General features: G+C 43.1%; 1 pseudogene; it reads left to right on the top strand.

Annotated features, from left to right (window-relative positions):
* Positions 1 to 411: 411 nt before the first annotated feature.
* LOC136647145 (5S ribosomal RNA) lies at positions 412 to 530 on the top strand (annotated as a pseudogene).
* The last annotated feature ends 18286 nt before the right edge of the window (positions 531 to 18816 follow it).

The following is an 18816-nucleotide window of genomic DNA, read 5'->3' as shown; positions in this document are numbered from 1 at the left end:
GTATCGGGGAGGAATTAAAACATTAAAATTAGGCACTCTGAAATGGCAGTACTGTGTTGGCTTTCCCCCATCTCTTCTCCATGGAACATCTGAGTACACTTACCTCTGTCAAGAAAGTAGCAGAGAAAGCTGCCTGGTCAGACTATTGGTCTATCTAGCTCAGCACTATCTACACAGAGCAGCAGCAGAGGGCCTCTAATGGCTTCCAACAGATGTTTGACTCTTTCCAACTCTACCTGGAGATACTGGGATATTTTCCAAGCAAAGTATGTGCTCTTCCATTGAGCTACAGTCCCATAATCATGCCACAGTGCAAAGATCTTTGTCCTGCTCCAATAATTCACTATTAATGGCAAGGAAATGTATAATGTGATAACGCTGTGACTTACAGCCCAATTCTTTCCAGAGTTGGCCAGCACAACTGTTACCCTGCACATGCCCAATCTCATCTGATCTTGAAAGCTAAGCAGGGTCAGGCCTGGTTAGTACTTGGATGGGAGACCGCCTGGGAATATCCGGTGCTGTAGGCTTATACCATAGTCTTTCGAGACTGAAGGTTGCTGACCATTTTGGCCAGCACACTGACCAGCTGGGGACGAAACCATCCAGGAGAGGTAAGTAAATAAATATTTTACTTATCTCCTCTGCCACTCTATGGTCACCTAAGGGCCTACTCACAGCTGGCATAGACCTACTAGGTGAAGGGGCATAGAACGGGAGCACTGGATCTAGAGGACATCACAGTCACTGTTATCCAAACCCACCCTAGCTCTGGCCTGACCCAATACCCACTCTGATTCTCTTGTACTGCAGCCATGACTATGTTGACACCCAGTCTGCATGGTGCCACCAGCGTGCAGCCGCCTTGCCTTTGCACCAGTGGCTGAGCTCCACAGATGCTGGATAGGATTGGGCCCTTATGTCCGTATGCCCAAACCCTCATGGGAAAGGGGAAGGACTTGAAGTGTTGCCAAAAATGGCAACTCCCTATTGAGCTGAATGTAACTTCTAGTTGTGCCCTCAAACGCACAACTGGTCTCCTGTGGCAATGGCCGGTAGTGACATGATAGTTGTTTGCATTGTTCAAGAAATCCTGTGCTCTTTCCTATTGAGCAGCCACACCGCACGCATTTGAGAAAAGGCTGACGTACCTTCAAAGCTGATGTTTGCAAGTTTTATTAAATCTTTCCAATTAATCTACTGTTAAGTTTCCTTGTGGGTGTGAAAATAATTAAAGCAGCTGATGCTACACTTTTTTTAATGCTGATAATTATCAAGTATTAAGGATGAAAGAAAACTTACATTTTGATACATTTCTGAAGACTCATGCTTATTTGTAGGCCATATTTGTTTGTCATTGGCTCTATTCAGCCCACACATTTCCCCCAGAGACTGTGCTTCTTTTGTGCAGATTTCACATTTTCTGATAACTCAAAAATGCAATATTTTGTTCCACGGAAAATACAATACTTCATCTACGATGGTGTGTCTGTTGACATATTGTATTGCTGGGTTGGAACTTGTGGGAGACGCAGGATACTCCCGCAAGTTCCAACCCAACAATGCAATTGTATTTATATACATATCATAAAATGTGCTTGGCCCATATATTGGATATATATGGGGCCTTTACAACAGCAAATCTGCCATAGTAAAGGCTGCAGTGGCACCTTAAATGGCCATCAGCTGTACTCAACCACCACCAACAGACCCAGCCCTTCCTAGAGTAGATAAGGTAGTGGCAGGGAAGATCATGAACAGTTTGTGGGAGGTTGAGCAGGGAAGGGAGAGAGCAGGGGCAGTTTGGGAGGTGGATATTGGTGGCGACAGCTTGTGCAGGATCCTATCCCTGACACGCCTCCTGCCTCCACTTGGTCTTATGCCAGCAAAATATTTGGCATACATCTGAGGAGACCCATCGGTGATAAAGTGGCTTACTGAGAGGTAAATAACATATATGCTGGCCATCTGAGTGCCCTCCCCTACTGTGTGCCCCTCATTGGCGTGGATGTATGCTTTTATTTGGCAGGGGATAGGATTGGGTCCTTGGTTGCCTTGAATTAAATACCTTTGGTGCAAAAGGCAAGATACACATATTTTAATAGAATTAATTAAAAAAATATAAAAATCTCATTTACTTCCCCCCCCCCCTTCTTCTACCTGTAAGAGCAGGGTAGCTTCTATCTCATGGTTGCTTCCAAGCCACTCTCACAAATGTCTACAATCAATACAACCTGTTGAGAGTGAATCAAAAGTAAAATGAAATTGAACGTGAGAAGGGTATTGGGGTGGGTGCATCCATCACATGATTCTCTATTGCTGTACAGTGAATATAACAACAGATTGCCAGATTACTCTATCAATCTTTTTTTCTTTTTTTTAAACCAACATGTTGTTTCATTAAACTAAACAAATGTATTGATGTTTTCCCCTCCTAGGCTAAAGCAGTTTATGTAATAACCTGTCGGGTTAAATAAGATGTTGTTGACCTGGAGACCTCTAAATAACGGTGATCATTGCAATTGTGTTACCTTAAGGAAGATACATGAAGCCTGACCCCTTGAATGCCTTGGAGGTTATTAATATGACAGCATTATTTAGGACTGTCTGGAAAATCAATATTGAAATGCTATTACATTGGACAGTGGTGTCATCAGTAGAACTGATTGAAGGTAATGAAACAAAATCAGCAACGCATTTGCTGAGAACAGAATACAGGACTATAGAGAACACGTCAATATAGTTTGCATTTGCAGTTTACCACCAGTGCATGCATGGATAGACATCCCACCACCATGTTAGCCCTTTAGCAATAGTAGACTGGCAGGTTGCTGTTAAATCTTGTTTCATTATCACCAGAAGATGAGCAGCATTTCTGAGCATCCCAGGGAGCTGCCATTAAAGAGAGAGAGAGCGCGCAGCTGGTTGAGGAATACTAGAGGTGTTATTGCATGATGATCTCAATGCATACTTACAACTACAGTTGCAGAAGAACAATGGAAAACATGTCACCCTATAGTGTGATAAGCTTAGAAAAGAGGCGCCTGAGGGGGGACATGATTGAGACATACAAAATTATGCAGGGGATGGACAGAGTGGATAGAGAGATGCTCTTTACACTCTCACATAACACCAGAACCAGGGGACATCCACTAAAATTGAGTGTTGGGAGAGTTAGAACAGACAAAAGAAAATATTTCTTTACTCAGTGTGCGGTTGGTCTGTGAAACTCCTTGTCACAGGATGTGGTAATGGCGTCTGGCCTGGATGCCTTTAAAAGGGGATTGGACTAGTTTCTGGAGGAAAAATCCATTACGGGTTACAAGCCATGATGTGTATGTGCAACCTCCTGATTTTATAAATGGGCTATGTCAGAATGCCAGATGCAAAGGAGGGCACCAGAATGAGGTCTCTTGTTATCTGGTGTGCTCCCTGGGGCATTTGGTGGGCCACTGTAAGATACAGGAAGCTGGACTAGATGGGCCTGTGGCCTGATCCAGTGGGGCTGTTCTTATGTTCTTATGTGATATTTGTCCATCAAAACTGACTTGTACGTCAGCCCTTTTCTTATGAGCATACATGCTTGGGCATTCTTGTGTATGCTCCCTGCATGACCAGAATGACATTTCTCTAAACAGAACTTTGGAGGAAATGAGATATTTCTACTGTGAAACAATTAGAATGGGGCTCATCTTAGAGCCTCGAATTAGATGAACATCAACATAGACTGCTGAGGGCTGAAACATCAATCTGCACAAATTCCATCAAAAGCCAAGATGAGTCACAATAATTTAAAAAAAATTGAAAAGCTTATTGGGCTTCTGGGTGCTGCAGTATATGGGGGGGGGGGGGAGGTGAAGGAAGAACATCACAGCTGTCATTAAACCCAAGGATTAGCTAATGCAATATTGATGGCTCACTAATAGAAATCAAATTAGGGACTGGGACGTAAGTGCCTTTGATTAATTAATGTTTTTAGTGACAGTTGCTTTAACATAAATTTTCTTAATGCCACTGAATGCAGCCATTCATCAGTGCAGTGCTCCTATCACTCCTTGTAATAGTTTTATGCAGTATCTTGGCACAACAGAACCACCCTTTGCAGTCACTTCCATACTCACGCAAACCTTCTTATTTTAGTTCAGAAAAGAAAACAAATCTCGCTCCCTTTTGAAAGTTTAATTGCCACTCCCCCTAAGAATGCATCTTCCAGTTGTAGCATATCGGAAACACGCCTTTCCTTTGCAGGGTCACTCCACGTGGAAAAGATTTTGTCCCTAGTGATAACTTGACAACCCGCACTGTGACTCTGACAGGAAGCCAAATAAGATATGGCTGCCCCATCATCCTGAAGGATGCTTACTTAATTTCAAACCTTTAAAAAATGAGGCATCAATTGTTTATATCAGGGGTGCTCACACTTTTTTGGCTTGAGAGCTACTTTGAAACCCAGCAAGGCCCGGAGATCTACCAGAGTTTTTTTTACAATGTTCGCACCATCATAACATAACATTTATGTGTACAATGTATGTTGGTGTACTTTGAGCCCCACTGAGTATAACAGGACTTACTCCTGAGTAGACATGCCTAGGATTAGGCTGTGAGGCTGCAATCCTAGCCACACTTACCTGGGAGTAAGCCCCATTGAGTACAATGGGCCTTACTCCCGGCGTTTCCTCCCAGAGACACCTGAAGGGGGGGTCGGCACCCCGCGATCTACTCATTTTGCCTCGCGATCTACCGGTAGATCGCGATCCACCTATTGAGCACCCCTGGTTTATATTTATTAGCTCTATTTATCTATTTTCTTAAAATATAGTTGCAGCCTGCCTCTCAGTTATGAGGTTTCTTCAGGAAGCTAAGAACATAAAAACCAGTTGCACACAGCAGATGAAAGGAATCAACAAATCCAAATCCACTACAACAGTGGTTCTTAAAGTGTTGGTCTGGGACTCACCAGTGGGCCATGAACCAGTTTTGGGTGGGTCACAAAACTGAAAGGGCAGATTAGGCTATGTGTGTCAAGGGTAAACAAGCTGTTACTCTGGGGTGGGGGGAGCACTGCAGCCCAATCACAATTATAGCCATACCTCTTTGCATTTATAAATCAGGCAGCAGCCTCTAGGGCTTCTAAAAAGCTTGAGAATCACTGCACTAAAAGCGAATGGGGAAACACATTTTCAGTTCATTCCCGAGAGAAGGGGCCTGATACAGGGGAATGGGAGGGTGTTCCAGAGTTGGGTAACCTTCCTGCCATCTAATTGGCCCTGTCTCTTCTCATCACTCACCTCTTTCCAAAATCCAAAACCACATGCCATACCCATTCAAACTCCCCCCAACACTTTTCCTGAACAGACCCATCTATTCTTCCATAGAACTGCCAGGAGCTCATTCGCTCCATTAAGTCCTGTGTTCAGAGCTCTCTGCTCTGGCTGGTGAAGTGGAAAACTGATATATGAAGTACCTCTTTTTCCTGCTGCATTTTTACTACAACAGTTTACTCCACTGGGCACCCTTGCATTTGTCTTTGTGATGGGTGTCCTTGAGCGAGTTCTACTGTTGACGTTATTCCATCAGCAATACGCTAGAATTCAATGCACATTCCTTAATGGACTGTCTACTTAGCACAGTGCTATATAATAAAGACCTCTTTGCAAATACATAAAGTGATGCCTAAGACACGTTGTTCTAAGTGACTGCAGAGGACAAACCGTGCCTGTCTGAAATGTTTTGACACAACAAGAGAAGAGGAAAGCGGGGGGCGGGGAGGCTTAAAAGGGGGGAAATGCACTCCTTTTACTGTGATAAAACAAAACAAAAGGAGAGAAAGCAACTATCGTCTTCAAATGGTTCTGCGGAAAAAAGAAACAGCTCAACATTTATAACAATTACTCCCACAGATGTAAGGCTCTCTGCAGAAGAGATGTACTTTGCAGGAGACAAGAGTGCGAGGCCCCTAGCTGCTTTTCCAACTTAACAGTTCTTTCAGAAAAGAAAAAGCAAACTCCCGTTTTTCTTCTCCTACATTCTGACAGAGTTGCTCAGAGTGAACATAAGGACGTTAAGAAAAACCCTGCTGGATCAGCATCCTGTTTCTCACTGTGGCCCAGCAGCTGCCACTGGGAAGCCCATAAGCAGGAAAGAAAGGTAGACTTCTTTACCATCACTGATTCCCTGCAACTGGAATTCAGAGATGGGCTGTCATCATGACTAGCAGCCACTGATATCCCTGTCTTCTGGCCCAGTCCTATCCAAATTTCCAGCACCGATGCAGCTGCTGGAAAGTTGGATAGGATTGGGCCAGAAGACAGGGATATCAGTAAGGGGTTCCCAAAGTAAAGGAACAATGTCCCCCCTCTCCTCCCACCCCATTACCCCACCTCCGTTCCGTCCTCCTTGCACCTACCTCCCGGTGGAAGATTACCTGCTCCGTCAGTTACTCTAAGAGGATATGGCGCCAGCAGGCCAGTGCAGCTGTCCGTGCCAATTGTGTCTGGCTGTCACAACAGGTCACATTTGCAACAGTGCATGTGCCCATCCCCTCAGTGCAAAACCAAAACATTAACCCTTCCCTGCCTCCTGGCTGGAACTTCTCTGCTGCTTGCATGGTCTGAATGATGGCCCCACGAGGTCTTTCATGCTGCAAAAAAAAGTATGCAAGCACACCCAGACAGACTCCAGTATGCATCCATGGGGACCCATTTCTGAATCAGTGGCCTCAGACTTAAGTCAGTGCCAGAGTCATTGACATGCCTGACTTGAGTGTACTCAAGTCAGCCAGAAGCACCTGTTTCTGGAACTTGGACTCGGGTCACCTGGCTCAAGTTCCCATCCCAGGTGACTCCAGAGGTCTCCATCAGTGCTGGTAAGTTGGCAGTGGAGGTGTGTCATGGATGGAAAGGACAGACTTTCCCCCTGGAAGACAGGGGGAGTTTCAAGGAAGATCAGGGAAGGGTAGGTGGCAGGGAAGGGATGGAATGGATCTTGGTAGCACCAGACCTCATCCCCTCCTTCTCAAGCAGTCCCACCCCTTTTTTCTCCCCAATCATAATGCCAGCAAAATGGCTGGTGTACGTCACAGGAGAGCAATAGTTGATTGGGCAGCCTACGAGGGGGAGGTAAGTAAAAATAACCCCCACCATCAGATGAATATGTGTTCTACCAGCGCATCTGCATCAGTGCCAGTGGGGGGGGGGTAGGATTGGGCAGTTTAAGCCATTTCTGCCCAACATTGCATCACAACAGGGACCAGAGGTGGGTTGGGCAAAAATGGGTTAACACCTGACCATGTTCAGAAATGAATTCCAACAGGCAATGGAAAATTTAGCAGCAAATGAAATGCTCTTTCAAGAATTTCAGAGTGCAACTATGCAATAGGAATGCATCTTTCTGTAAGAGTTGCAGATACTTAGTCGTCATTCTAAGGAACAAACGAGACATGGCAGGGGTGTTTAGTGATTGAAACTCCCAATGCCTTCATGTTTTTCAAGCTGCAGGGAGAGCAAAATCGGATCAGGACTTCGGCATCTCATCACTAGCCATTCAAAATCAATTCAAGCCTTTAGAGTGATTAGCTTGCGGACTGAGGGAATCCCATAAATGACTAAAATCTTGTAACTCCATATAGCTTTGTTCATGCAATCTGACAAACACAGAGGGAATAGTGTAGAAAAATGCTGTCAATTAATAACATGATTTCAAATATCAGTGCTCAAGTAGATATAGAAGATTTCCTTTGATTTCAAGAATGACATGAACATCTATTACCATGCAAAAAAACAAAAACTAAAAAACCAACCCCTTTGAACGGGAATTAAGTAGAAGACAGGAGATGAAATGTTGCATTTTGAAAACCAGTGAAATAATGAACATGGTATGTGGGGAATGCTTGGGGATTTAGTATATTCAGGCTCATAAGCTATCCAGTACCCTTGGGCACATTCTTTCATTTACATAGCAAAAAAGGCTTTCAAGCATGATGAAACAGGAACATAAGTAAGGGCTTATCCTGAGCCATAAGAACATAAGAACAGCCCCACTGGATCAGGCCATAGGCCCATCTAGTCCAGCTTCCTGTATCTCACAGTGGCCCACCAAATGCCCCAGGGAGCACACCAGATAACAAGAGACCTCATCCTGGTGCCCTCCCTTGCATCTGGCATTCTGACATAACCCATTTCTAAAATCAGAAGGTTGTGCATACACATCATGGCTTGTACCCCATAATGGATTTTTCCTCCAGAAACATGTCCAATCCCCTTTTAAAGGCATCTAGGCTAGACGCCAGCACCACATCCTGTGGCAAGGAGTTCCACAGACCGACCACACGCTGAGTAAAGAAATATTTTCTTTTGTCTGTCCTAACCCGCCCAACACTCAATTTTAGTGGATGTCCCCTGGTTCTGGTATTATGTGAGAGTGTAAAGAGCATCTCCCTATCCACTCTGTCCATCCCCTGCATAATTTTGTATGTCTCAATCATGTCCCCCGTCAGGCGTCTCTTTTCTAGGCTGAAGAGGCCCAAATGCCATAGCCTTTCCTCATAAGGAAGGTGCCTCAGCCCCATAATCATCTTAGTTGCTCTCTTTTGCACCTTTTCCATTTCCACTATGTCTTTTTTGAGATGCGGCGACCAGAACTGGACACAATACTCCAGGTGTGGCCTTACCATAGATTTGTACAATGGCATTATAATACTAGCCGTTTTGTTCTCATTACCCTTCCTAATGATCCCAAGCATAGAATTGGCCTTCTTCACTGCTGCCACACATTGGGTCGACACTTTCATCGACCTGTCCACCACCATCCCAAGATCTCTCTCCTGATCTGTCACAGACAGCTCAGAACCCATCAGCCTATATCTAAAGTTTTGATTTTTTGCCCCAATTTGCATGACTTTACACTTACTGACATTGAAGCGCATCTGCCATTTTGCTGCCCATTCTGCCAGTCTGAAGAGATCCTTCTGGAGCTCCTCACAATCACTTCTGGTCTTCACCACTTGGAAAAGTTTGGTGTCCAGTTTTGGTCCACCTAGCCCAGTGCTATTTGGTCCACCTAGCCCAGTGCTGTCCATTCCAATAGCTCTCCAAGATCTCTTTTCAAGCCCAGATATCAGATATCAGTTATCTTTCCAGCTGAAGAACGCAGGGAACGAACATGGGATCTCCTACTTGTAAAGTATGGGTTCTGTCAATGACTGTAGCTACTCAGACTACAAATATAAAATTGCAAAGCACTGAATAAAATAAGCATACAATACTAAGTGAGCCAATTTGGTGTACTCATTAGGCTGTTGGACTTACACCAGGGAGATCCAGGTTCAAATCCCTGCTCAGCTACAAGCCTCATGCATGTTGAGAACTCTCAGGCTCACAGGACTGCTGTGATGACAAAAGGGTGGACCACGCAGTGGCATAGCTGGGTCATTTGACATCTAGGGCCCATACATTTTTGTCACCCCCCCCATACAGTATAATTAATTAATTCAAATTTTTATACCACCCTTCCTCTAAGGAGCTCAGTCTGCTTCCTCCTATTTTGTCCTCACAGCAACCCTGTGAGGTAGCTGAGACTGAGAGATGGTAATAGTCATGACATGAATAATAATAATGGCCAGAAAATAAATGCAGTGAATATTTCCTCACAAGTGAACTCTTCAACCCTCAGAAGTCTCCAGACACACCCAGTGAGGGGTGGGGTGGCGCTTTGTGGTCCTGGCCACAGGTGGCACAGGGACCAGAACTTTTGGTTGGCAACCTTCAGTCTCGAAAGACTATGGTATAAGCCTACAGCACCTGGTATTCCCAGGCAGTCTCCCATTCAAGTACTAACCAGGCCTGACCCTGCCTAGCTTCCAAGATCAGACAAGATCGGGCATCTGCTGGACTGCAAATGCAGTAAGAGGCTTAGCTTGGCCAGCTGAGTTCCTGCGCATGGTTTTCGCCTGCTGGAGTGGACCCTCCTGCCTGCTTTGAGCCTCTTACTGGCCTTTACAGTATCCCACGCAGTCTCCAAATCCAAAAGTTGACATCATAGCCAGTCACTTACAGGAGCAAGGGGTTGTGTTAGGAGTGTGCATTGGCTTTGTGGGATGCCAAAAACTGAGAAGTGCTGCTCGATGGCATAGAGCAGTTTTCAGCGTTCCTCGAGAAGTCTTCTTTAGGTAAGCCTTCTTTTGGTAGAGTCTATGGTAATGAGAAGTGATGAAAGCAGAACTGCCCTACCAAAAGAAGGCTAATTTTCCTTAGTGTTTTCATTCTTCTAAGCATGACTTTTTAAACAAAAACAAAAAAAACCAGATTGCCACCGTTCCCCAACCCCCTGCCCCAATTTTGCATTTTCTTTCAATGATTCAAAGCCAGAAGCAAATTTCCATGTAATGTTCCATAGCCAAATTGCTGGAAAAACAGAGGGGGGAAAAAAATCTTGTTAAGCAACGGAAACATTTCTGCAGTGACCGACTTGGCCTCAAAAAGCCTTAAAGTGGAATTCAGAAACAAGATGAGATGTGGGTTATGACGAAATCCCCCTCAATTAGGATTATGGTGAGTAGGGGCCCATTTCCCTGCCCCATTAAGTCCTCTTTTGTATGCTGTGCAATTGATTTTCAAAGAGTTAACTACATGAAGGTGAAAAGCAAGAGCAAATGTGAACAGTAGGGAGTGAAAGTGGATGGAGAACCTGGCCTTGCATTCTAAAACAATTCATTGCTTTAAAAAAAAAATACAGAAAAGGAGAAAGTTTGGAATCATTAGTTGTTCTACAAGATCTTATCCTGTCTGAAATGAGGGCGGGGGAGCTTTTCCTATAGCTTTTTTTACTTTCTCATTTATTTTTGTTGCTGCTGCTCTTGTTTTAACTAAATGCATTTGAGCAATTCCAGATGCTATTGGCAAGGTGCAGCTTTCAGAGAAAAGTAATTTCTCTATAGCTCCAGGCCACTTGGCAAAGAGCTCTTATGAAGAACTATACATTTCAGAAAGGCAACAAACAAACAAACAAACAAGGTGCTGCGAGTGGCACAATTGAGCACCTGAGCTGTTGCAGGAAATACTTTAAAATAATCTGGAGAAAGTCTGACTTTAGCATACAAAATAAATCACGTTAACTTTATTAATTTTTCTTTTTTTAAGAACTACTACGTTAGCATTTTTCTTTTACAAGATGGGCAGCCCAATTCTATCGGGTGATGGAGCAGCAGGCCCACAAGGCCTTGCTTCTGGCCCACGTGAGCAGCTGCCAGCGACTGTGCTGGTGTCCACATTGCACTCAGTGGTGGAGCATGCCACACCAGACCATGTGGTAATGTCTCACAACTTCTGCCTGGATCCTGCCAGCTCTGCTGGTGGAATGTGCATTCCATCAGCAAAGCCCAATAGATAGAACTGCACTGTAAGTCCTATCGAGTTCAGTACTGAACAGACATGCATAGGATTGCACTGGCAGTTTTTAATCAGTAATACATGTGTTGAAAAAGGACTACATAAATAGTTGAGATAAGTGTCTGATGCTGTTGATCAATTATTTGATAGCAATGGATGACTGAAAAATTCTAGAAAGAGTACCTAACTGAATGACCAAAATTGATGAACTATTTAAGCCAGGTCAATACATTGTCACAGCTCAGGCTCGAGAGGGGGCGGGATCAAGAGTGGCAGAGCACACCAAATTCCAACCCCTTCTCGAGTCTGATCAGCCTTCCCAGGTCAATGAGGACTTGCACCAGTGATTGAGCTGACTCAGGTCCAGGTTGCCCCATAGTGGCTGTTGGCACTTACCCTGAGGCAAGAGGACAAATGTCCCCTAGCCCTGAGAAGACCTTCAGCAGTTGAAAATGCCCCATGGGATATAGCGGTAGAGCACCATTGTACTACCTCGTGGGGATTTAGGTAGGATTGGGCAGCCCGAATTACCATAGATTACGTTAAGTGCAGTTTTATACTGAAAAATAACAGCTCAGGTGTTTCATTCCCCCCCCCCCCAATGATTTATACCCATTAAAGAGACTATTGAGATAGTATCTAGCAAGGAATGTTGTTCCAAAAATATCAGATGAACACTGAGATTTTTATGGATAATTTATGTAAATGATAAAGAAATAATTGAGGCTGAAATAACTTATTTAATAAGAAATAACCTATTGTAATGTAACATGGAGAAATTACCTATTCTGATTAAATAAAAATAGAATGCCCAGACGGAACAAATGTTAGAATTGGACTTTCCAACAGCAAGTCATTTGCAACCTTTATTAATAAAAATACCTTACCAAAATAATGTAGAGGGGGAGAAGTGGCACTTATACATAAGGCTAGAAACGGAAAGGAGAGACGAGAGTCATACTGCCCAGTTAACTGTTTAAATATAAATCATTGAGTCTCAACCACATTGTCAGCTAACAGATTCAATGCCATCACTGGATAGGGACAAAAATTTAAAGGTAGACTGTTCACAGTTCCTACTTGGGCACAGCTCCATTACTGCAATATCAAGAATTAACAACTTCACATCTGCGAAGATGCAGTTAGAAAGAGGGAAAGGCAAGGATGCCTCATACCCTCATTGTTATACAATCTAAGCACAAAAATTTGGCATTTAATATTAAGAATGACCAGATAATGGAAGGGATAAAAAAAAATTACTGATAAATACTGGCAGTTAACTCGTATTTGATTTACACACAAAGAGATGTTAACTAGTATGGGCTGCAGAGCTACAAAGAAGTATCGAAACGTAGGGCACAATCCTATGCATGTCTACTGAGAAGTTAAGTCCTATCATGTAATGGAACTTACTCCCAGGAAAGTGTGGATTGGGCCTTAAGGCCCAATCTTATTCTCTCCCAGCACCAGTGCTGATCTCCAGCACCAGCATTGGGTGCTGTAAACATGCCATAAAGTACGTTTATTTCAGGGGGAGAACAAGAAGCGCTGGTGCTGGGGTAACATCAGTGGCAAGACACAATTTTTCATTTCTGTAGGCCTGTGTTATTTGCTATTATTTTATTATTATTATTCGTTTGTTTCTTATCTAATCTAACTTGGTATGAATTTTAGAGTTCAATGTTTCCTGGTTTTACTTTTTTTTTTGGAATGTTACTATTGACTACTGAAGAACCAACTTTGTGCACCAAGCTAAAGAAGCTCTCACTGTCATTATATAAAACATTTGCAAAATAGCTCCCAGCCACAGGAAATAAAAAGATCTCCACTCATAAATGGAATAAATCCAACACAATCCATCCCTGGGAAAAAAAAGTCTGTAGATTACTTCTCCTTAAATAATGCAGGGGTCAGGTACTGCTTCCTGCAACTGTGACTGTTCATGTGCAATGAATTAAAACATGGTCCTTTGCTGTTCTTGTTGTGTTTTATTCATTACTTTATATACAACGTGTCTAGGAAAGACTGATAAATATTTCAGTGGGGAAAAAATGCATCACTTTTCATGCTCACCAAGACGCAAGCATGCTAAGAAACTCTGCTCTCTTTTTTATTATTGTTGTACTCTGAGATCATTAAGAAAAATGAAAAAAAGACTCATTTTTTCCCCTTGGTTCTATAATCACTATAATTATAAGACTGTATCGTTTCACATGCACAAATTCAAAGGCAACGTTTTACATTTTTCCCCCCTGATAGCTGCAGAGATTAGCTTGCAGTTAATGAAAGTCAATATGCTTTTGCATAACCTTAAAAGGCCAGATTTTAAATATGGCCAATAATTAAGGTTATCAAATATTTCTTCCTTTCTACCTTATTCTGCTCCAGAGAAACTAAAAGGACTGAAACAGAAAGTTGCTACCTCCAGGGAAAGATGCAAACAAGGGGCAAATGGTGACTGTGTACTACAAACATACCTCTGCATTTATTAGAGCGTGGCACAGTTTGTACAGAGTAGTTAAGACTGGATCAGTGTCTCTTGGGATTTATAACTAAGCCACTTAGAATCTGCTGTAGGCTGCAAGTTGTTTCAGGAAATGAGCCCAGGAGTAAAGCCTTTTACTTACTTGTGTTTCTTTTAAAGTTCAGCAGGTTATTAAGTAATCAGAGTGTACAAAATGTTGATCAGTGTAAATCCGCTTGCCTTCTTCATAAAGAAGTGTTTCTACCTTTGATTGATCTGTTTTAATATCTATAACACTACTTACAACCATCTGCAGGTCTAGTGCTCAAGAACTAGACCTTCATTTGAATTGAAGCTCACCTGAATAAAGCACCAGAACCTGCTTTAATGCTAAGGCTCAGACTGGGAACTGTTGTGAACTGATGTCATAGGCAGAACCTTTGAGCATGTGCAAAGTACATTTTCTGGTGGAAGGTCGAACAGGCTAGACAATTACCATAGATACTCACCTATAAGCCGATCTTACAGAAAAGTTGAGGGCAGGTTTTGAGCCAAAAATCATGGAATGTTCTGTGGCCCTCAGATAAGTTGGAGGGAGGGTAAACTTAGGGGGGTGTCTGACTATAGTTTTGTCTGATTTTACCCGAGACCAGATCCTGAAAAATAACCTACCAGTAATTGTTACCTAAGAATGTACAGTCTCTAATTTATTAAAAATATAATAAAAGCTCATAAGATACATTTTATTCTTTAACTTTTTAAATTCTGGTCTGCACAAGCTTTTTGTAAACACTATCAGAGTAAGTGCACTGTAAACAACATACCAGTAGGTTCCCAACCTGGGGTATATGTACCCACAGGGGCACTCGACAGGACCTTTAGGGGTACTTGAAAAAGAATTGAATAATGGCAGAAAGTGCTTCAGAATGCCTTGCAGGACCAGGGAGGTAGCTAGTTGGCTGTGAAAGCCCCACCAATAGCTAGTTTTGGGTCATCAATTCATGTACGAACTAGTGATAGAATAGTAGCATTTGCAAAATGGAATGAGGTTTGCTTGATTTCAATGGAAGCCTTTAGCCCTTTTCTCAGGAAGAGAATAAAAGGTTGACTTTGGCTGGAGTTTGCCAAGGAGGTTACTGTGGAGATTAACAGCCTGCTAATTATCTCTGCATTGCTTCCCCAGTGCCGCAACTTACTTGAAAAGTCCTGACCCCTGAGACACCTGGAGATAAGGTGAGGTGATGATCTAAGCTTGATTTATTGGCAGAAATTTCTCATCCTAAAGGCGAGTATCTACAGTACATTTCCAGACAGGCTTGAATTTTGTTTTACATTGCAGATGCCAGAATACCTTTGGTCAAGCTTTTTGTGATTTTGAACCCTGGCATTTCGAAAAGTCTAAAGCTCTTAAGTTAACCCAATGACAATCAGACTAAAAATGGAGAGGCCAACTCCATGGTTGACAACAGAATTGCAATTGGAGAAAGTGAAATTTCAAGGTGAATTTGGAGGTTCTGAGGAATTTCAAAGTAGCGAAGATACAGTGGGCAAAGTTAATAAGAAAGGGGATTTCAACTGCCACAGAATTTCCCCTACAGCAGAATTTGGGGGAAACATGAAGGCTCCTGTTGAAGAGAAACATCTGAAGATTGCCATGAAAAAGAAAACAGTTTTCCTAAGATTCACCAAATTGGTCAGAAGAGTTCCTTGCTTGATATATTCTGCTTTTATACACTCCGCTCTTATAAACAGGTGCAACCAAAACTTCAGTACAGGATTTCCACCACTGCCTTCACCACAGTATCTTGAAACTCTTGGAACTTGGAACTCATAATGACAATTCAGAGTTGTTCACATCCAACACAAAATGAAACCCAGTACCATACACAAAATAGTATCTCAGTTAAATGTCGCAATTTTCCACTTCTACCAAGAGATGGCAACACAGACTTTTCTAGGTTTGGAAAGATCATTTCTTTGTGATTATGTAATTCTCCTGCCCCCTTAAAGACTTTCTCCATTCCCATCAGAGAACTTTTTTTTTTAAAAAAAAAATCCAAGTCACTCTCAGCAGACACACTTTCTATTGAGCCGTTTTCCTGTCTCTATTTTGGTTGTTGCATGAAAGCAATTCTTGGTGTGCCTCCTCATCAACAGCAGAAGCCTGGGGTCCAAGAGAAAGCTTCTTATAAAGAATCCTATTTGCCTGAAATGCTTTTTAAATATTCAACCAACAACCTGCATCAAAGAGACTTGGGTTACCAGATAATGCTGGTCAGCCATTAACTCAGGACTCTCCTCAGTGTGTTAGCAACATAATCTCCAAAGCTGTTTTGATTCACCACTGACAACACACATCAGGAGATGGTCATTATAGTAATGGCACGCCTATTTTAGAAATGGGCTATGTCAGAATGCCAGATGCAAGGGAGGGCACCAGGATGCAGGTCTCTTCTTATCTGGTGTGCTTCCTGGGGCATTTGGTGGGCCAGTGTGAGATACAGGAAGCTGGACTAGATGGGCCTATGGTCTGATCCAGTGGGGCTGTTCTTATGTTCTTATATCCTGTTTTGTATTGTGTTAGTGGTGGAAGACAGCTATATCTCTAACTATGCTGTTAACATACATAGAGAGGTTTTGCAATCAGGTAACAGCCACTTGCCAGGAGATTACCACACCACAGTAACCAAAACTTTACAAAATTATGCCTTCCTTTTTCAAGACATTCCACATCTAACCATCGAACATACAGGTCCAACCTTGTTATACACAGATTTTTTTATACACAGATTGGACTCGACACAAATGGCACTGCAAATGAGAAGGAATGTGTTGATCCCTCAAGAAGGGGAAAAGTGCATCCCTTTAAAATCAGTTTTAAAAACTGCTTTTCTTACTGTTGTAAAGAGACAGTCATGCAAGTGATTACAGGTATAACCTAATTATCCCTGGATTTTTCACCCATGGAGAAATCCACAGATTTTTCTATCTCAACTCAATGACAAGAGCCATTTAAATTAAAGGAAAACAGTCAACAATAGCATTGTTAATGCAAGAGAGGGAAGCCGGCTGACAATCCATTAATCATTCTCACTCCAGGCACTTAGAATGGCTTAACTCAGAGGCAAGCGACCCTGCCCTTCCCTCTGAGCACGTGAAAGAAAGATAATCACTTTGCTCTGGGTGAAGGGAAGGGTCGATGGCTCAAAGTGAAGCCTTTCTAAGCCTCTGGAGAGAGACTGATTGATGGATTGTCTGCTTAATGACTCTGTCTTACATCACAAAGGTCAGCAAGGCTGTTTTTAGCCTAGCCAAGGGACATTGTTTTTTAAATGATTTGCTTTAATATGATTTTTGCCATCCACTGAGTTCTGGGAATGGAACCCTCATGAATAATGAGACTCAGCCTTTACCCATCTTGAACACAGCTTGTACTATGCTAATTATGATCCATCCTTCCTGTTTGAGTTGAGCTCATGACCACCACTCCACGCGTGGCTGGATTATGCGTTCCTGCCCAGATTCCACTATATTCATCATCTGAATTTTTTGTTTTGTTTTTGCCTTAACCCACACACCAGACCTTCCCAAATATGGGCTGATTCATTGAAAGGTTGGAATGACCTCTGTGGCATTCCCCTGTCAACTGTAGGCAACAGCAACTGAGGTTGCAATCCTATACACACTTTCCTGAGAGTAAGTCCCATAGAACACAATGGGACTTACTTCTGAGTAGACATGCATTCTGAGTAGACATGCATTGGATGGTACCTTAAGAGAACAAGAAAAGCAAATAGACATCTAGTGACTGTCTTGTTTCCTCTATTAAGGACTCAACCCTATGTTTGGCCGGCCTCTGTGATGTGTGCAGCCTCTGCTGCATCCCAGAGGCAACCTGATGATCAAGCTGTGGCAGATCAGTAAATATTACCTATTCAGCTGCTCCCTGGTCCCCAGTGGGTCTACTCAGATCTAAGCTAGCTCTTTTGCTGGTGTAAATTTGGCAGGTCCAAGGGTCCAAAAATGCATCATTGCATGCCACACCTGGGCTGGGAGCATAGGATCTTTGCAACCTCTGCTATCACTAAGATCCTCCCCCTTCCACCCCTGGCCTTCCCCTAGCCCATGGGTCTCCAAATTCTGGCCCGGGGGCCAAATGTGGCCTGTGGCAAGCCTCTATCCGGTCCGCGGCCAGCCTCTTGTCCCCTGAAAGCCTCTGTCGCACTTGGCCGAACATGACTGGAACTGTGCTCTGGTTGCGTCTGGAGGGTGTTCTAAGGACCAGAGAGTTTGAAAGAATGAGACCATCATTCATTTATTCACTCATCTAAGTTCCATCTCTAATTTATTTATATAAATTTTATATTTAAATTTTTTTCCAGCCCTCAACACCACGGCAGATATTTGACGCGGCCCTCTGGCCAAAATGTTTGGAGACCCCTGCCCTAGCTTGACTGACTGCCTGTCCAGTTTCTGATCCTCCCCCCTGCCAACTTACCAATAGAGTGGACAATTTGGAGACTGCTGGTGCCTTCATGCATCCACTGGGTTTTTTGCCCTGGTGCGAACTCCATGAGCTGCTGCTACACAAACGGCCTGCAGGATGTGATGACAGATTATGAGATCCATCATTGCATCCCACCCATAGGAAGGGGCTACAAGTAAATGCAAGCCTTTTGCAATGATGGTGAGCGGGCAGTACTGATGGTGACTTTCTCTTTCGAGGGAACATGTCGCATGGAAGGGTTTGAAGGATGCATTGAGTAATGCATGCCTGCAATGGCTATTTAAGCCAGTGGCCTCCAGGAAACCAATATTAAGACCCCCTTTTGACTTCAGAGAGCAATGGTTTGCATCCCAGATGTGTTTCACACTGTTAAGCCCATTTCCACCCATGTTCAAGTGGCACAGATTTTACTACAGTAATGCACAGTTCTTACTCAAACTGCAGGCTGCCCTCCCACTGCT

The sequence above is a fragment of the Tiliqua scincoides genome, chromosome 3, assembly GCF_035046505.1.
Source record: "Tiliqua scincoides isolate rTilSci1 chromosome 3, rTilSci1.hap2, whole genome shotgun sequence".
Taxonomy (NCBI): domain Eukaryota; kingdom Metazoa; phylum Chordata; class Lepidosauria; order Squamata; family Scincidae; genus Tiliqua; species Tiliqua scincoides.
Note: the sequence above shows the minus strand (reverse complement) of the source record. Positions and strands in the feature narration are given on the sequence as shown.